Below are 22162 nucleotides of genomic sequence, written 5' to 3'. Positions count from 1 at the left end.
TGTCAATTATATTCAGTTAATTGGGGGTACCACTAAGTTAAACTATGTCCTTATGATTTTCTCCTGCAGTCCGTCCATTTCTGATAGAGGGGTATTAAAATCTCCAGCTGTAATAGTGGCTTCATCTATATTTTCTTGTGGTTCTATCAGTTTTTGCCTCACGTATTTTGAAGCTTTATTTTTAGGTGAATGAACATTAAGAATTACTATGTCATCTTGGAGTGTTGACTCCCTTATCATGAAGTAATGTTCCTTTTTAGTCCTCAAAACTTTTCTTGCAGTGAAGTCTACTCTGTCTGAAATTAATATAGCTACCTCCTTCTTTTTAAATTAGTGTTTGCATGGTACATATTCTATTACTTTTAGGCTATATGTATCTTTATATTTAAAATCAGTTTTTTCTAGACATTGGAAAGTTGGAATTTGTTTTTGGATCCACTCTGACAAGCTCTGTCTTTTAATTGCTGTATTTAGACCATTGACACTTGAAGTTATTGTTGATAAATTAATATCTACCATATTGGAGACTGTATTTCTATTTGTTGTTTGGTCCTCTTTTGGCCTTCCACACTTTTTCTGACTTTTGTGGTTTGAATCAAACATTTTATATCATTTCATTTTCTGGTATACCAATTATACTTTTTTTTTTTTTTACTTTCTTTAGTGATTGTCCTAGAGTTTGTAACATTTATAACTAATCCAAATCCACTTTCAAATAACACTATACCACTTCATTGGTAGTATGAGTACCTTATATTAACAAAACAATTCCCTCCATTCCTTGTATCATTGTTGTCATTCACTTCACTTGTACATAAGCATACTTAAATACATCGTTGCTATTAATATTTTGAACAAACTATTTTATTTTAGATCAATCAAGAATAAGAAAAATAAAATGCTTTATTAACCTTCACTAATTGTTTTTCCAATGCTCTTTCTTTACGTAAATCCAGGTTTCTGACCTGTATCATTTTTCTTCTCTCCAAAGAACATTTAACATTTCTTGCAAGGCATATCAACTGGCTAAAACTCCCCTCAATTTTTATTTGTCTGACAAAAGTTTTATTTATTCTTCATTTTAGAAGCATAATTTCAGAGTACAGAATTATAATTTCTTAGTATTTTTTCCTCTTATTTTAATATTTCACTCCATTTTGTTCTCACTTGCATAGTCTCTGAGAAGTCAGATGTAATTCTCATCTTTGCTTCTTTAGAGGTAAAGTTTCCCCCACTTTGGCTTCTTTCAAGAGTTTGTTTATGTCATTGATTTTTTGAAGATTGAATATAAGATGTACAGGCATAATTTTTTTGTGTATGTGGCACTTTTGTTGCTTAAGGTTCTCTGAGCTTCCTGAATCTGTGGCTTTGGTTTTATATTAATTTGGGGAAAATTCTTAGTTATTATTGTTTCATTACATCATCTTAATCTCAAGAGATACCTTTTCAGTAGCTGTTACTCAGTTAACTCAGCTGAAAACTGAAGGAGATGTCTCCCAGTTTCTCAGATTTTCTCCTAGTTTTGGGTTTACTGATTTTCTTTTTCCTTTCTTCCTTTTTTTCTTTATTTTGTATTTAATATCTATTCTAGTGGGATATTTGGATAGGATGAATGGAAAACATCAAGCTAGATACCATTTAATATTAAGGAAAAATAGAAGCTAAATCTGTCTGTCTATCATTTTAAATACCACAATTATTTACTTACAGTATGTGTACATTTAAAACTGCACATATATATGAAAGAAATATGTTCTGTTCAGTGGGCCTGTATGTTATAAATCTAATAATAAAATACCACTTTTAAAATAAAAATAGACAAATGCTTCTGTAAAATATTAATGATTTTCTCAAAATAGTTTCCATCTTTCTAAGATTACATGGCATGATTATAAAGCCTATCAGTGTGCCTAACAGATGGTATATAACTGATACATATTGTTTTCTTTTCTATTCCATTTCTCTAGACATACTGTGCCTCAATTTTGATGCAAATTCCTGGTATATAATTATTTATTCTCCTTTGCTTTACAAATAGATATTTTGTAAATAATAGATTTCTTATAAGAAAATTGTAACAACTACTCTTTTGGAGAATGGTTCAAAGAAGATTGTAATCTCTTTTTTCTTTCAGCATTCTCTTATATTTTTTCCCACATTCCCTATCCCCAGCACACTTAGAGATTCTGTCTTTTCTGTATTAATTTCCCTTATAATATAAATGCTACATTCACTGTAATAATAGTTATTGCACTTAAAGCCGATCATGCATCTATATTTTGATAAGCCTTAACTTCATAGTATTCCTGCAGCATAACAATACATTTCTCTGTCCTCTCTTTCATGCAAAATAAATATTATCCACTAATAACAGCACATTGGCTTATGTGGAGAGAGCTATTTAAGAATATTGCCTATAGATGTTGACTAGTTTATGATCCTTGGACAAATAGCTATATGTTTCTTTCTTTCTTTCTTTCTTTTTTTTGAGACAGAGTTTCACTCTTGTTGCCCAGGTTGGAGTGCAATCTCAGCTCACCACAACCTCTGTCTCCCAGGTGCAAGTGATTCTCCTGCCTCAGCCTCCCAGGTAGCTGGGATTACAGACATGCGCCACCACTCCTGGCTAATTTTGTATTTTTAGTAGAGACAGGGTTTCTCCATGTTGGTCAGGCTGGTCTCGAACTCCCAACCTCAGGTGATCCAGCCACCTTGGCCTCCCAAAGTGCTGGGATTACAGGCATGAGCCACTGCACCATGCCAGCTATTTGTTTCTTTAAACTTAGTGCATTACATTACCTGTTCCAATACTTAATTCATTTTAGAACGTTCTTAATTCTTTGTTAAAATATTCTCATCTGTGACTACAGAATGGCCTCCCTCCATTTAAAGTGTTTAAAGCCATTGCATCCATTTAGCCTTCTTTGCTAAGGCTGAAGGATTTTAAATATGATCTTATCTATTCTCTAAGCATGAAATTGAAATCTGTCCTACATTAATACACAAATCAGTAGATTTGTAAGAGAGGTAACATTGTTTTAATGACTCCAAATAGTTTGTGCAATTCAAAATCCTTTGGCTTTCTTTCATCTTGACTGTGTTTTCACCAATAAATTTCTATCTCTCTTAAGTTGTGGTTTGCACACATTTCAGCCCACAGAAATACCTCATATCCTTACTGGTTTTCAAGAAAAATAACTATTAATAAGGCAGTGATGGTTTCACCAATGGATCCTAGGTTTAGCATAGCTAAAAATAGAAAGAGAAAGATGAAAATTTATATAAACTATTTTATACCCAACCATGTTAAAATAAAATTCAGTAATCTGAATGCTAAAGTCCTTAATATAAATGCCTTAATATAAATAAGATATCATGAGAAAAAAAAAAAAGATGCCGCATCTTTTCCCTGGGTTTTGCTCTTGATTCCAAGACAAAGATGTAGTCAAAGTTCCAACCTTGGGATGGACAAAATTCAGGATGGATGGAATGAAAAAGAGCCCTTCATAACTATATCCTCACCAATTTGGGGTCCACCTTTAAGAAATTTGTTTAGAATAAATAGATTGTATATTTATTTACTGAAGTTTTATGTGAAAAATAAAGGCAGGTACCACAGAAATTCCACCACATAAATGATGCTCTGTTCTGGGTACCATGGACGGCTAGGAAGAAAGGTCCAGAATTTCCAGCAGTGCTAAATGGTAAAGGTCTTTTCCTATTAAACTCAGCTGATAAAGAAGGGAAGAGTGGGCTATTTCTCCAAATGTGCATAAATCAAAGTAAAGCTACAAAGAACATGAATAATTAGAAATATACAATAAAAAATAAATAAATAATTTAGAGCAACCAACCTAAAGAAAGAGAAAACACTCCACTGCCCAATAAAAAATTCAAAATAATGTTTTAAAGAAGCTCAGCGAGTTACAAGACAACACGGATAAACACCTCCTCTGGGACACAGCAAAAGCAATACTAAGAGGGAAGTTTCTAGCAATAAATGCCTATGGCAAAAAAGTAAAAAAAAAAAAAAACTTCAAATATACAACCTAATTATGTATTTTTAAAAAGTAGAAAAGCAAGAACAAATTCAACACAAAATTAGTAGAGATCTGTGAAAATTTGAACTTGAGAGAGATGATTTAGGGTATCTGGTGGAAGGAATTTCTAAGCAGCAAAGCATTCAAGAGGAAGCAGAGAATAAAGTTTGGGAAATTTGCAGCCTAACCATGCAGTAGAAAAGAGAATCCCATTTTCTGGGGAGAAATACGAGCTTGCTACAGAAATTTGCATAATTAATGAGGAGCCAAATGCTAATTTCCAAGACAATGGGAAATGACTCTAGGGCACATCAGAGACCTTCACAGCAGCTCCTCCTATCACAGGCCTGGAGGCCTAGGAGGGAAAAATGGTTTCTTGCACTGGGTCCAGGTCCTCCCTGCTCTGTCCACCCTTAGGACTTGGTGTCCTGCATCCCAGCCACTCCAGCCATGGCAAAAAGGGGCCAAGGTACAGCTCCGGCCATTGCTTCAGAGGGTACAAGTCTCAAGCCTTAGTGGCTTCCACATACTGTTGGGCCTGCAGGTTCACAGAAGACAAGAATTGAGGTTTGGGGACCTCCACCTAGACTTCAGAGGATGTATGGAAATGCCTGAATGCCAGGCAGAGGTTTGCTGCAGGGCAGAGCACTCATGAAGAACCTCTGCTAGGGCAGTGCAGAAGGGAAATATGGGGTTGGAGCCCCCACACAGAGTTCCCACTGGAGCATTGCCTAGTAGGCTGTGAAAAGAGGGCCACTGTTTTCCAGACCCAACAATGATAGATCCACCAACAGATTGCACCATGTGCCTGGAAGATCTGCAGACACTCAATGCCAGCTGTGAAAGCAGCTGGGAGGGGGTTGTACCATGCAAAGCCACAGGCACAGAAATGCTTAAGGCCATGAAAGACCACCTCTCTTGCATCAGTGTGACCTGGATGTGAGACATGGAGTCAAAGGAGATCATTTTAGAGCTTTAAGATCTGAGTGTCCCACTGGATTTCAGACTTACCTGGGTCCTGTAGCCCCTTCATCTTGGCCAACTTCTACCACTTGGAATGGGTGTATTTACCCAATTCCAGTATCCCTATTGTATCTAGGAAGTCATTAACTTGCTTTTGATATTACAGGCTCATAGTTGGAAGGGACTTCCCTTGTCTCAGATGAGACTTTGGACTTGACTTTTGGGTTAATGCTGGAATGAGTTAAGACTTTGAGGAACTGTTGAAAAGGAATGGCTATGTTTTGAAATGTGAGGACATGAGATTTGGGAGATGCCAGGGGTGGAATGATATGGTTTGGCTATATCCCTACCCAAATCCCATATTGAATTTTAATCCCCATAAGCCACACATGTCATGTGAGGGACCTGGTGGGAGGTAATTGAATCATGGGGGTGGTTTCCCCCATGCTGTTCTCATGATAGTGAGTGAGTTCTCATGAGATCTGATGGTTTTATAAGCATCTGGCATTTCCTCTGCTGGCACTCATTTTCTCTTCTGCCTGCCTATGAAGAGGTGCCTTCCACAATGATTATAAGTTTCCTGAAGCCTCAAAGCTATACGGAACGTGAATCAATAAAAGCTCTTTTGTTCATAAATTACCAGTTCTTGGATATTTCTCCATAGTAGCATGAGAATGGACTAATACACTTTCAGAAATAAGACAGGCAGACGAGAATACAGAAAAAAGAATGAAAAGGAATGAACAAAACCTTTGAGAAATATGAGATTATGTAAAAAGACTGAACCAGTTACTTATTGGGGTACATGAAAGGGACGGGAAGAATGGAACCAAGCTGGAAAGCATACTTTAGGATATCCAGGAGAACTTTCCCAACCTAGGAAGATAGAATAACATTGAAATTCAGGAAATCCAGAGAGCCACAGTAACTTACTCCACAAGAAGATCAACCCCAAGACATATAATTATCAAATTATCCAAGGTGTAAATGAAAGAAAAAACATTAAGGGCAGCCAGAGAGAAAGGCCAGATCACCTACAAAGAGAATCCAATCGGACTAAAAGCAAGCCTTTCAGTGGAAACCCTACAAGCCAGAAGAGATTGGGGGCTCATAGTCAACAATCTTAAATAAAAGAATTTCCAACCCAGAATTTCATACCCAGTCAAACTAAGCTTCATAACTAAAGGAGAAATAAGATCCTTTTCAGACAAGCAAACCTTGAAGGAATTCATCACCCCTGCCCTGCCCTGCCCTGCCCTGCAAGAGCTCCTGAAGAAAACACTAAATATAGAAAGGAAAAACCACCAGCCACTACATAAACACACCAAAGTACTCAGGCTAGTGATAACATGAAGCAACTACATAAACAAGTCTGCAAAATAATCAGCTAGCATCATAATGACAGGATCAAATTCACACATAACAATATTAACCTTAAATGTAAATAGTTCAAATGCCCCAATTAAAAGACACAGAATGGCAAGCTGTATAGAGTCAAGCCCCATCAGTGTGCTGTCTGCAAGAGAAAAATCTCACATGCAAAGCCACACATAGCCTCAATATAAAAGGATGGAGGAATGTTTACCAAGCAAGTAAGAAAACTGAAAAAAGCAGGGGTTGCAATCACAGTTTATGACACAACACAACATTTTAAACAAACAAAGATCAAAAAAGACAAAGAAGGGAATTACATAATTGTAAAGGGTTCAATTCTCCAAAAACAGCTAACTATCCTACATATATATGCACCCAATACAGGAGCACATAGATTCATAAAACAAGTTCTTAGAGACCTTAAAGATTTAGACTCCTACACAATAATTGTGGGAGGCTTTAACCTCCCACTGACAATATTAGACAGATCATCGAGACAGGAAATTAACAAACATATTCAGGACCTGAACTGAGCTCTGGATCAAGTGGACCTGATAGATATCTACAGAACTCTCCACCCCAAAACAACAGATATATGTTTTTCTCATTGCCACATGAAACTTACTTTAAATTGATTTCTTAATTGGAAGCAAAACACCCCCTCAGCAAATGCAAAAGAACTGAAATCATAACAAACAGTTTTGCAGACCACCACACAATCAAATTAGAATTCAAGATTAAGAAACATATCCCAACCACACAACTACATGGAAATTGAATAACCTGCTCCTAAATGACCCCTGGGTAAATAATGAAATTAAGGCAGAAATCAAGAAGTTCTTTGAAACTAATGAGAACAATCAGGCAACATACCAAAATTTCTGGGTTGCAGCTAAAGCAGTGTTCAGAGGGAAATTTATAGCACTATATGACCACGCCAAAAAGCTAGAAAGATCTCAAGTCAGTAACCTAACATCACAACTAAAAGAACTAGAGAACCAAGAGCAAACAAACTGCAAAGCTAGCAGAAGAAAATAAATAACCAAAATCAGAGCATACCTAAAGGAGCTAGAGATAAGAAAAACCCTTTAAAAAAATCAGTGAATCCAGGAACTGGCTTTTGAAAAAAATAATTAAGTAGATAGACTGCTAGCTAGAATCAAAAAGAAGAAAAGAGAGAAGAATCAAATGGACACAATCAGAAATAAGGGAGATATCACCACTAACCCCACAGAAATACAAATAACCATCACAGAATACTATAAACACCTCTATGTACATAAACTAGAAAATCCAGAACAAATGAATACATTCCTGGATCCATGCACCCTCCCAAGACTGAACCATGAAGAAATTGAATCCGTAAATAGATCAATAAGGAGTTCTGAAATTCAGGCAGTACTAAATAGCCTACCAACAAAAAAAGCCGAGGACTAGATGGATTTACAGCTGAATTATACCAGAGGTACAAAGAGAAGCTGGTACAACTTCTACTTAAACTGTTCCAAACAATTGAAAATGAAGGACTCTTACCTAACTCAATTTATGAGGCCAGCATCATCCTACCAATACCTGGCAGAGATACAACAACAACAACAACAAAACTTCAGGCCGGTATCCCTGATGAACACTGATGCAAAAATCTTCCTCAATAAAATACTGGCAAACGGACTTCAGCAGCACATCAAAAAGCTTATCCACCATGATCAAGTTGGCTTCATCCTTGGGATGCAGGTTTGGTTCAACATATACAAATCAATAAATGTAATTTATCACAGAAACAGAACTAAAGACAAAAACCACATGATTATCTCAATAGATACAGAGAAGGCCTTGAATAAAATTCAGTATCCCTCCATGTTAAAAACTCTCAATAAAATAGGTATTGAAGAAATATATCTTAAAACAATAAGAGCCATATTTGACAAACCCATAGCCAATATCATACTGAATAGGCAAAAGCTGGAATCTTTCCCCTTGAAAACCAGCAGAAGACAAGGATGCCCTCTCTCACCACTCTTATTCAACATAGTATTGGAAGTTCTGGCCAGGGTTATCAGGCAAGAGAAAGAAATAAAGTGCATTCAAATAGGAAGAGAGGAAGTAAAATTGTCTTTGTTTGCAGATGGCATGATCCTATATCTACAAAACCCCATCATCTCAGCCCAAAAGCTTCCTAAGCTGATAAGCAACTTCAGCAAAGTCTCAGAATACAAAATCGACATGCAGAAATCACAAGCATTCCTATGAACCAACAACAGACAAGCAAAGAGCTTCTAATTCATAATTTGTTATGAATTAACTCCCAATCACAACTGCCACAAAGAGAATAAAATATCTAGGAATACAGCTAACAAGAGAAGTGAAGGACCTCTTCCAGGAGAACTACAAACCATTCCTTAAGGAAATCAAAGAGGACACAAACAAATGCAAAAACATTTTATGCTTATGGGCAGGAAAAATCTATATCATGAAAATAACCACACTGCCCAAAGTTATTTATAGATTACATTAAACACCATTGACATTCTTCACAGAATTAGAAAAAATAGTATTTTTAAATTTACATGGAACCATAAGAGAGACTGTATAGCCAATTCAATCTTAAGTAAAAAGAACGAAGTTGGAGGCATCACACAACCTGACTTCAAACTGCACTACAAGGCTACAGTAACCAAAACAGGATGGTACTGGTATAAAAACAGACACATAGACCAATGAAACAGAATCGAGAACCCAGAATTAAGACCACACACCTACAACTATCTGATCGTTGACAAACCTGACAAAAACAAGCAATGGGGATCGGATTGCCTTTTCAACAAATGGTGCTCGGAGAAAAGGCTAGCCATATGCAGGAAGTTGAAACTGGACCCGTTACTTAAAGCTTATATAAAAAATTAACTCAAGGTGGCTTAAAGACTTAAATGTAAAACCCAAAACTATAAAAACCCTAGAAAAAAATCCAGGCAATACCATTCAGGACTTAGGCATGGGCAAAGATTTCGTAAAGAAAACACCAAAAGCAATTGCAACGAAAGCAAAAATTGACAAATGGGATATAATTAAACTAAAGAACATCTGCACAGCAAAAGAAACTACCATCAGGGTGAACAGACAACCTACAGAATTGGAGGAAATTTTTGCAATCTATCCATCTGACAAAGGTATAATATCCAGGAAGGAAGTTAAACAAATTTACATGAAAAAAAAACAAACAATCCCATAAAAAGTGGGCAAAGGACATGAAGAGACGCTTCTTAAAAGAAGAAATCCATGCAGTCAACAAACACATGAAAAAAAGCTTAACATCACTGATCGTTAGAGAAATGCAAATCAAAACCACAATGAGGTACTATCTCATGCCAGTCAGAATGGCAATTATTAAAAAGTCAAGAAACAACAGATGCTGATGGGGTTCCTGAGAAAAAGGAACACTTTTACACTGTTGGAGGGAATGTAATTTAGTTCAACCACTGTGAAAGACAGTGTGGTGATTCCTCAAAAATCTAGAAGTAGAAATACCATTTGACCCATCCCCATGATCGAATTGCCTCCACCAGGTCCTGCCCTTGATATGTGGGGATAATGGGAATTATGGGGATTATAATTCAAGATGAAATTTTGGGTAGGGACACAGCCAAACTATATCATTCCATCCCTGGCCTCTCCCATATCTCATGTCCTCACATTTCATAACATAATCATGCCTTTCCATCAGTACCTCAAAGTCTTAAGTCATTCCAGCATTAACCCAAAAGTCCAAGTCCAAAGTCTCATCTGCAACAAGGCAAGTCCCTTCCACCTATAAGCCTGTAAAATCAAAAGCAAATTAGTTACTTCCTAGATACAATGGGAGTACAGCACTCCAAATGGAGAAATTAGCCAATGAAGGGGCTACAGACCCCATGTAAGTCTGAAAAACAGCAGGGCAGTCAAATCTTAACGTTCTAAAATGATCTCCTTTGACTCCATGTCTCACACCCAGGTCACATTGATGAAACAGGTGGGCTCTCACAGCCTTGGGCAGCTCCACCCCTATGGCTTTGCAGGGTACAGCCACCCTCCCAGCTGCTTCCATGGGCTAGCATTGACACATGTTACAAGTTGTCAGTGGATCTACCATTCTAGGGTTTGGAGGATGATGGGTCTCTTCTCACAGCTCCACTAGGCAGTGCCCCAGTGGAGACTCTGTGTGGGGGCTCTAACCTCACATTTCCATTCCACATTGCCCTAGTGGAGTTTCTCTATGAGGGCTCTGCTCCTGAAGCAAACTTCTGCCTAGACATCCAGGCATTTCCATACATCCTCTGAAATATAGGTGGAGGTTCCCAAACAGGAATTCTTGACTTCTCTGCACCCACAGGCTCAACATCACATGGAAGCTGCCAAGGCTTGGGGCTTGCACCCTGTGAAGCAATGGCCCAAGCTGTACATTGGCCCCTTTTAGCCATGAGTGGAACTGAAGCATCTGGGATGCCAAGCACCATGTCTCAAGCTGCACAGAGCATGGGGACCCTGGGTCCAGGCCATGTAACCATTTTTCCCTCCTAGGCCTCCAGGTCTGTGATGGGAGGGGCTGCCATGAAGGTCTCTGACATGCCCTGGAGGCATTTTCTCCATTGTCTTGGAAATTAGCATTGTGTGCCTCATTATTTATTCGAATTTCTGCAGCGGGCTTGAATTTCTCCCCAGAAAATGGGTTTTTTCTTTTCTATTGCATCATCAGGCTGCAAATTTTCCAAACGTTTATGTTCTGCTTCCTCTTGAATGCTTTGCTGCTTAGAAATTTCTTCTGCCAGATACCCTAAATCATCTCTTTCAAGTTCACAGTTCCACAGATCTCTAGGGCAGGGGCAAATCCCACCAGTACCTTTGCTAAAGCATAGCAAGAGTGGCCATTACTCCAGTTCTGATTATGTAGTTCATCATCTACATCTGAGACCACTTCAGCCTGGACTTCTTTGGTGATATCACTATCAGCATTTTGGTCAAAACCATTCAACACGTTTCTAGGAAGTTCCAAATTTTTCCACATCTTCCTATCTTCTTCTGAGCCCTCCAAAGTGTTCCAGCTTCTGCCTGTTACCTGGTTCCAAAATCACTTCCACATTTTCAGGCATTTTTTCTACAGTATTTAACATCATCTTTGTCATCACTGTTATCACATTCACCTTAATTCAGAATTATTTTGGCTATTTTACCATGAGTAAATTAATGAACAACTGGATCCTCATTAATGTTAAAAACTTCTTCAATATGCACTTCTGGCTTAATTACAGACCCTGAAGGTATATGTTTTCAGGTGTAAGGAGGTTAAAAATTATTTTTTTCTGACTTGACATACAGAATCCTTTAAAGTCATGACCTTGTTTTTATCATCATTGAGCAAAGTCTCAGGCTAGTGGTTGTGGCAGGCATGCACAACTGTGTCTTCAATCACTGTATTTCAAGCATTGGCAACAGCAAATATAGTATCCTTTGTACTAAATTCCTTTTGATTACCTTCTGCATTCATGCCTCTGTTCAGTGTTACTAGCATCCTGTTCAAGAAAGTGTTTTATATTTACTCTTATTGATCTAAGGATACCCTTGTCACATGGCTGAAGGAATAAAGTCACATTTGGGGAGAATTGCATGCATACATATTATTTTGTATGAGAATTTCAGCTGGAAGATGAGAAGAATAGTTTTCAAGTAATAAAAAAATCATGCAGTCATCATCTAGTCCAGCTTCCCTGCAGTAAGCACAAGCTGCTGCTACAAAATGTTTATGACACCAGTTAGAAAAGATGTTTCTGGTTAACTATACCTTTTCCCAGCATAATAATAGACTTGTGAGATATTCATTCCTTCAAAGTAGCGACTATGCAAGCTTTAGCCTACTACAGCAAGTTTACATTTATGTGTGCCTGCTGCATTAGCACATCCCAGAACAGCTTTTCTGTCCTTGGCATTCTTAATTCCTGTAGGGGCTGTCTCACCAGCTTTCTTTCTGGGGCAGTAATGCCAAAATGGTGATGTTTCATCAGCATTATAGCCTTGTTCTTCCATCAGATGTTCATCAGTGATGACCTTGACAAACTTGTCAATGAATTCCTTTGTTGATTTGTCATCAGCAGGGGCTTTATCACCACAAAATTTAAATATTTAATACTGTATCTTTTCTTAAATTTCTGCAACCAGCTGGTTGAATATTCACACTCTCCTTCAATTTTCCGTTCATTATGATAGATCTTTCTTGTTTTATGATCAGCGCACCAATAAGTAGCATATATTCACTGGGAAATGATGAATCCAGTCTTTCAATACATGATCAATATCTCCATTTAAATGTTATGCCTTGTTTTTCTATTTTTCACTAACTTCTGTTCATCACTTTCAGCATAGAGCTTCAACAGTTTATCCTTTTGTTTCTTCAGGTCACATACAATGGTCATTCCAACACTGTACTCTTCTGTAAGATATTTTACACTTACACCTCTATCTAGTTTGTCCAACATCTTGACTTTCTTTGCTATAGATAAACATTAATGCTTTCTCTTTTTCTCATCACTTTTACCCATAGCTGCAAGTCATTTCTACATTTTCAACAATATCTTTATACTGCAGAGCAGACAATAAACAAAAAAATAAAGTGTTAATGAAAGTAGGTCTTGGCCCAGTGTATGGCATACTGGGGACCCTGCCATTAGAACTCATGTGAGGTGTCCTCACCAAACACACACAAAAGAAAAAAAAACAAAGGGACAGAGGAAACTTTTGGAGGTGATAGGTTTATGACCTGGATTGTGGTGATGGTTACATAAGCATATACATATTTCCATTTATATGTTGATTTTATTATACCAATTATACTTCAGTAAAGGTGAAAAGAAAAGGTACAGCTATCACATTAACACTATATATCTACTGCTCACTCTTAGGACTTTACACCATGTGAGTAAAAGCACAAGTATAGAAGGATATATTTAATATTGATAGCAGGGTTTTTTTTGGAGTGACAACATAATTGCATCAAATTAAATAACAATCAGAACTAGATGGTTAAATAAATTTTAGTATATTAATTCCACCTATATGCTTACCTATAAGAAGAAATACTCATTTCTAATGAAAAGAATCTCCTAAATTTCTTTTCTTTCCTTTTACAAAGATAAATGTAAACATTTTAAATCAGGAAAAAAGATATACAAACATACATTTAATTTTTTATTAAAACACAAACTATATTGATTTCAAAATACCACTTTTCCATTCTCATATTTCATAAAATAATTTTATTCATTAGAATGATATATTTTTTCCAGTGCCTATAATTTTAAAATTAAAGTATAAGTTAAATACAGTAAAATGCAGTTTTTAGCTGGCAGTTCTATAAGCTTTTCCAAACACCTGAGGAAGAATAACCATAATAGAACCAAGATATTCCTTCATACCCCTTGATAGTCAAACCCTCCCTAACTTCACCAGCTCAAAGAAATTGATTTGCTTTCTGCTGCTATAGTTTTTAAAAATTATTTTAATGTGGCAAAAAATTTACCATCTTAATCATTTTAAGTGTGTTGTTCAGAGATTTTATGTACATTCACACTGTTGTGAAACAGATTCCCAAAACTTTTTCATTTTGAAAATCTGAAATTCTATACCAATTAAACTTCTTTCTTCCTTTCCCTGAAGCCCCTGACAGCCACTATTTTACTTTACGTTTCTGTGAATTCAACTACTTTCTACATATCTCATGTAAGGGAATCATACAGCATTTGTTTGTTTGTGACTGGTTTATTTTATTTAACATAATGTCTTCAAATTTCATCCATGTTGTAGTATGTGTCAAAATGTCCTTCCTTTTCAAAGCTGAATCATATTTTATTGTGTGTATATATCATATTTTGCTTATTCATTCATTTGTTGATAGTAGGTTGCTTCCACATTTTAGCTATTGTGTGTGAATAATGCTGCTACAAACATGGATGTGCAAATACCTCCTTGACATCCTGCTTTCAATTCTTTTAAGCATATGCCCAGAAACAAAATATATACTTTTTACCATTGTTTATTGTGTTTGTGAGAAAGTATTTTTGAAACTCTATTTTTTTTCCTCAAGGCAAAAATGTCTATTTGCCAACAATTTGTTCCCCACCTCCTCCAAACCAGGTCAGTATTTAGGAGCTCTATAGTCTAAACAACCATTATTTTACCTGTTTAGATTTTTCAAAAATCATGGGCATCATGCTCTCCAACAATTAAACTCGCGAAGTTACCCTTTGGAATCATTTCCAATCTCTAATAAATTTAACCTCTCTTTAAAGTTCCCACAAGACAATTTCTATAAACATCCCAACTAGCACTGATTGCTATAACTCCATGATAAGACATTTTCCACCAACTACTACTTTGTTCAAAATGAAGTGATTGTTAGAGTATCTATTAGAGTATAGGAATGAACTTGAACCTATCCAAGTATATGTTAACTTTTCCTTACGTGAGGAATAATTTTATATTTCAAACTGATGTAGAATCTACTACATTCATATTAACTTATTGGGAAGAGTGTTCATGATCTGCTGTGAATTGAGAGAAGCAAGCTGTAGAAATGTATATGGAAAATATATTCCTTGATTTAAAATCAAATAAAATAGCCAATACATAATTATATGAAAATGGAGAAAGCTATGGGAGGACATAATCCAATTATTAATATTGATTTGGAGTTAGCAATACGAAGCAATAAAATATAAAAAGAAAAATAATTTAAAATAATGCTGGCCACATTTTAAAATAATCAATATTATGACATAATTGTATATAGCAAAACTGTAAACACATTTACATATAAACCGTAGGTACATTAAAACTGCATGAATGTCTTGCCATCAGACTCTCAGTAGGGATTAACACAAAGAATATAGTGTAAGATATGATTTTAATTCCTTACTCTGAGTATTTGTCACATACAACAAATAACAACAACAACAAAACACATAAAAACAATCTCAGAGCCAAAGTTGTCTCATCTTTAGAACTGTGAAGAGTCCATATATCAGCATGGTAATAGGATAGAATCAATTTTGTGATGATAAAATAGAGTACATTTCTAACAATAATATTAATGAATGCTTGTTCATATGAAAATGTGATGTCATATAGTTAAGTCAAAAATGCATGTTAAGAGCATTGTGTGCCTAATATTTTCATTTTTGTTAAAAATGTGTATCAAAGCATGCTGTTTTCTTTCTATTCCAACTTTTTTATTTTTTCTAATATTAATAATTTTCTTAAAGATATGCTAGAAAGAATTAAATAATATGCTAGAAAAATGAGTTTAAGTAGTTTTAAAATAGCATGCAATTCTTATATTTAAAGAATAAAATAAAATGCAACAAAATGTTACTGTGGTAATTTTGATATAACAAAATACTGCTTACTTTTATTTTCTTCTTTATATTTTTATTATTTGAAAAAATATTCTAGAATTTGTGAATCGCTTTGTAATTCATCAAATGTTATTTTATATAAACACACACTTTATACCTATATCATTATCAGAGGTACATTAAGAAAATCTATAATTCACATAAACAACAAAAAAGCTATATGACTGCCTTTCTTTTCCCTTTTCCTGTATTCCTACTCTAATGATCTAAAATAAAGTTGACAAACAATAAAAATATTTTGGAAGCACTTATGCTTAATTTATTTTTTCATACTTTTCTTTCTTTCTCTTTCTCTTTTTTTTCCTTTGGCAAATTATACTATATTTCTGTGTCTTCAATGAATTCTGCTCCTAGAAAATGAGCATTAGATCTACAAGGGGCCAAAGGGTCAATCTCTTATAGAAAAAATAAGGATCAGGGAAAAATTTTCATCATTTCAGAGAACCTAGCAAAACCTAAGAAGAACTTATTTAATTATTAATTAATAAATGCCCATTCTCTGCGAGTTCACTATCTCTTCACATAAAAGACTTATAGGAGCACAGACATGAAGGGACAACTTAGAGGTGAAAATAACCTAGTTTAACCATAGGATTTTTACAAATAAGGTTAGAGCGCCCTGTCAAGCAAATGTTACTTGCTCACACGGTAGATTAGTTACAATGACGAATTAGGGTCCAAGCCTTCTAACTTAAAGTCCATTTTGCTTGTTTATTTTTTTCCAAATGACATGCTCTGTCTTATCATCTGTACTTCCCTACTAAGGTAGGGAATAAAACAGTAATTAAATATTTTGAAATTTCTCATGTCACTATTTTTCCAGTCACTAGGTACATACATTATTCAGTTCAGTTTCCAGTGATTGAAATTAATGTTTAAATGTATATCTATTTAGAATAGACATTATATCTCTTTTATAAAGCTACCTGCCAACCATAGGCTGTTCTGGGATAAATTATTGGGGAAATCCATGGGTTGTTGGTCTATAGGCCATAATATGCAAGGCTGTTTGTTTTAATGAGGAAGAAATGATCTACAAGCATGTTTAGATGCTGTGCAGTGAGCTAAACCAATACATCCTTCTCAAAGAAAAATAAAGAAAAAATAATCCATCAAAACTACTTGACAGCCACCCCAATCAATGTGCCATGTTTGTTTAATGTAGACACTGTGGCCAGTCCATTCATAATCATCCATTTTCCACAAATAACATTTCCCGACTTTTCCTTTCCCTTTGGTGGGGGATGGAGCTATTAACGTGCAACCTAGGAAAGCCTACTGCTGAGCAGAGCTAATCAGGGGACGTCTTTCTGGAGTCACAGAATTCCGAGCTTGCCATGTCTGATTAAGGTTAATGTTAATCATGGATATTGGTGTCACGTTATTTGTTCTGGAAGGCCGGATATTATTTGTATAAATAGCACTGTCTAAAGGTTATAATCCAGAGTGTGCATTTAAATTGAGGTGCATTTTTTTTCTGACAAGTTAAAAAAATAAACTTGAAAATATCTATCTCAGGGAAAAGCTTTTTATTCATATTTTCCCCCAATCAAGACTTTGTGGCAAAATTGCACCCATTTCAAACAAAGAAGCAGAATATGACAAATGCTTTTACTTCTTATTTTCTTGGGTCCCATGGCTGGTGACAAGAAAAGAAAGGGATAAGGGATGTAGAATTTGTTAAAAACATCTTTTGCCAGGTGCTGTAGTAAGCGTTTCAAAGATAACAGTTTATTTATTCTTCCTAAATCTGTAATCTAAGCATTGATGTCTTCACCCACAGAATAGACATGAGGGCTTAGAAAGTTCACATAACTTGACAAAACTCTCATAGCTCTGAAATATTACAGCCAAGAGGAGAACAAAGGTCTGTTTAATGCAGATATCTCAGTATTAGGATTGCATGAACTCTTCATTTATATCAGGACAATAGGCTGAGAGGATATCTTGCTTGTTGTGTGGTTTTGGACAAGTCACATCTCTGAGTCCTCGGTTTCATGTTATGACACTTAGTTACCTTAGGTTTAATGTAGTGATACTAAATAATCTGTCTTCTTATCTGTGTGCCATTGAGCCAATTCAAAGAAATTTCCGAGCCTTAAGTTTTTTCTTCTACAAAATGGAGAAAATGACAGATTCTAACTCATAGGCTTTTTATGGGATCTAAATGAGTTAGCCTATGTAAAACGTGTAAACGATTGCCTAGAATATTGCACGTCTACATGGGTGTAGTGATTACTGATAAAGTTAGAGGTAATATATGTCAAATGTATCGCACAGCAAAAGGAATAAAAGCATTAAAGGGGAGTGAATAGCAGCAATGGCAATAGTCTTAGTAGCAGTAACAGTTGAGTAGTATATTACTATTATCATTAACAATTGATAGGGTAGTCCCAATAAGGGATACAATCTTAATAGCATGTCTGGGGAAGAACTGATCAACATCTGGTGGCGAATTTTGAATAGTGTATAACTTTTCCAGTATATCAATGGTCCAAAATTTCTGGATTTACAATGATTCTTTAATAAATCTTTCAATTAGACTTGAGAATGTGACTGTGCCTTAGTTTCCTCTGCATTCTATATCTTTTTTCACTTTACTATCTAGCCCATCTCTCACATATGCAAATTTTATAAATCTTGTCATGTATTTTCTGTGTCTTTCAATAATGTTTCCATTGAATCTTTGAGACTGTTCCTATTCTTCCTAAAATTTGCTGTTGTTTTGTTTGTTTCTGGAAACTATCCCACAGGTTAGATAGAAATACTTTTTTTAAAACCCTAAATGATTAATTGCATTTAAAATACGGTCATATATGGTTTGTCTACTGATTTTATTTTCAAATTTTATTAGGCAAAAAGGAAATTGTGCACGAAGTCTCATATTGGTTTCATCTTGACTGTAATTGCATATGCCAGGCTTCTTTTGAATTTCTGTGCAATTGCCCTGAGTCTTGAAATCTGGAAAGTAGTCCCCACATGTGGATTTAGTTCCCTAATTCACCTTCTGTTCTCCCCTAGAGTAACTTTACAAATCGCTGTCAGATTTGGTTTCCCACTTGCCTTGTGAAAATATTTTATTATAGTGTATAGGTAAAGAAATAAGATGACTGAAATTAAACATCCATATTCTAGTACTAATTGACCTCAATAATCACCAGTAGCAGAGCCCATCCTGTGCTATACATGACTGTTGCAAATGACACCCACCCTCTTTAAGCTCCACTCTCACATTACAATGCAATAAATGCTTTGCCTTTTACTTTTCTGGAATTAAGATCATTGGAAATAAAAATCCAAACCAACATTTGCTTTTCATGTTTTTTTGTAACTCACCTGCCTCATATGTTCTTATTCTCTCCTATATTCAAACACAAAACATTCTTTTTGGAAAATCATTTAACTTGTTTCTTACTTAATATGGGGATGAAACAACAACTTGTTCCAGAGTGACTCCTGTAAAATGCTAAAATTATACCTTCATTTTCTCCATCTTTATCATGAGCAACACAGGGTCAGAATTAATCAGGTCCACATATATTTGTGTCTTTCCACAGCATCAGACTTTTACTGATGCTATCTCAATCATAAAAGCTATAAGCTACATGGACTTCCAAAGGAGGAAATTCTCCTTCGTACTTCCCATTTACTCAGTAGTCAGAGCCGTGGGCACACAGGCTCAAGCCATTCCACAAGTTAGTCAATACTGCAAATCTAACATAATAGTATACTTAATCAATATGTAAATATTATAGATTAAGCATTCCAGCACAAATGAAGTAACATTTAACATCAAGAGGAAAAGGATAGGAAAAAGGGTTAATGAACCAGTCCACAGAAAGCAATCTGAGCAAAACAAATATCCTGGTCTGGGCCAGGTGATCTGTCAGTCTTGCAAGGAAGAGTCTTTGAAGTGGGCAGAGCCTTCAGTAGTGGTGGATGCCAGGTGCTTATTACAAGTGATAGCACGACAATGTCTGTTAAGATGGCCGTTCCAAGCTGGTGAAGTCCTGCTTTTTTTATGACCAGAGTCCTCTCGTGAGGACTGATAGTGGAAGAGTATGCTTGGTTATATGCTTATTTGGTTGGATGCAGTCTTTACTGATTAGGCAAAACATCTGTACGCAAGGTGCCTTTTGGAATGTAAGATGGAGTTACTTATGTCAAGGGTGCTCTATACAATACAAAATATCAAGTAAAATACATTTCCAAATCCCCATTAGACTAAAACCCAATGTACCTTCCAAGCTTCCTACATCTTCAATTTATGACTTTAACTTTCATCTTCCTTTCACCACTATGTTTTTCTGTTTAACCAATGATTTGCTTGTTTTTAATTTTAATTTGGAATCACTCGATTACACTTAGCATATTCTTTTATTTCTAACTTAGTCCTGGCAATGCTATTATTTTGAGATGGAGTCTCGCTCTGTCGCCCAGGCTGGAGTGCGCTGGCGTGATCTCTGCTTACTGCAACATCTGCCTCCCGCGTTCAAGCAATTCTCCTGCCTCAGCCTCCCGAGTAGCTGGGATTACAGTTACCCGCCATCATGCCCGGCTAAATTTTTTTTAGTTTTTTTAGTAGAGACGGGGCTTCCCCATGTTGGCCAGGTTGATCTTGAACTCCTGACCTCAGGTGATCTGCCTGACTCGGAAGCCCAAAGTGCTGTGATTACAGGCATGAGCCACCACGCCTAGCCCTGGCAAAGCTTTTTTTTTTTTTTTTTCTTTGAGACGGAGTCTCACTCTGTCGCCCAGGCTGGAGTGGCAGTGATGCGATCTCGGCTCACTGCAAGCTCCGCCTCCCGGGTTCACGCCATTCTCCTGCCTCAGCCTCCCCAGTAGCTGGGACTACAGGCGCCTGCCACCACTCTCTGCTAATTTTTAGTAGAGACAGGGTTTCACTGCGTTAGCCAAGATGGTCTCGATCTCCTGACCTGGTGATCCGCCCGCCTCAGCCTCCCAAAGTGCTGGGATTACAGGCGTGAGCCACCGTGCCCGGCCGGCAATGCTATTTTAAAGGCAATAATGTTGTCGTTTTTATGCAACTTTGAGATCCTTGATTTAACCTTCTTCCTAGACATTCTTTCTTCCCTCAGCTTCCATCCAACTACACCAGCTCCCTTCTCTTATTATTCTAACAACTGTCTAGAGCAGTGACGGCAAGAAAAGTTCACCACCTCCAGGGAAAACCGCATATATATAATTCAATCAAAAATACAGACTCACCACTTTCTTGAAAGAGAGAATGTGAAAAACAATTCAATGTTGTTTCACTTGAGAAAAATGTTATAGATCTGCATCATGTGCAATGATTTTAGATTTATGTGAATATATGAAATAATTTTTAATTATATTGCATTCAGAATATGGAAGATTGAGTACATATATCTTTTCTCTCTCCCCAGATATCATTGAAATCATGGTAGAGGAATGTCAATCCAAAAGAAAGCAGGGAGAAAACAGCAGACAAAATTGTCCAACACCTTTTTTTCAAGATGAAAGGCAGGTAGGTGAAGCATAAACTAAGTGGTTTCCTGGAGCATTCTAACAAGAATAAAAGTAAACATCCCTGAAGAACCACATATAGTGTCAGAATTTTTGTTATCTATTACAGGAGAAAGGAACGTATAGAATAGAGTTCAAAACTGGAGAATAGCTAGAGAAAATGCATTAGTAATATATATTGGTGAAAATAACAAGCAATTTTCCCATCAATACCATGAATTAGGTGATATTATCATTCCTATTTATAGATAAGGGAATTGCAGACAAATTGGTTAAATAACTTGTTCAGGATTAGACATCAGGTAAGTGGTGGCACTGGGATTCGCACTGAAGCAGCCTGGCTCAAAGCACCATGCTCCTTATTACTGTATTCTACTGCTGTATACAGCACACACACACAAGCAACTTATGAAGCAACACAAAATAGTACGGGTGTATTGTTTAAAAATATAAATACAAATAGGAAAAAATACTACGAGAGTTAAAATGATTGCCTCAGGGTGTCAGGCCTAGGTTTTCAGGAGAGGTAGAGTAGGGACTTATTGTTTTACAATATTAGCCTCTTAGTAACATTTTATTTTTACAAAGATAAAAGTTAACCTAAAAAATAAGAATGGTAAAGGAAATATATTAAAAGCAGAAAAGAAAAAGGAAGGAGTCAAAATGCAGTACAAATTAAAATATTTTTTCAATAAGAAAATTAAAAAGCGTATGACTGCTACTGAATCTTGATATACAAGTGAAAGAATTTAAAATAACTAAAAAACCCTGCAAAATACAGATTATCATTAGAGCAAATTAAATAAAAAAGACTTAGAGGTCAGATAAAGAGAATTTAGC

Source organism: Gorilla gorilla, chromosome 8 (assembly GCF_029281585.2).
Source record: "Gorilla gorilla gorilla isolate KB3781 chromosome 8, NHGRI_mGorGor1-v2.1_pri, whole genome shotgun sequence".
NCBI lineage: Eukaryota > Metazoa > Chordata > Mammalia > Primates > Hominidae > Gorilla > Gorilla gorilla.
The sequence above is the reverse complement of the archived record's forward strand: the minus strand, read 5'-3'. Positions refer to the sequence as shown.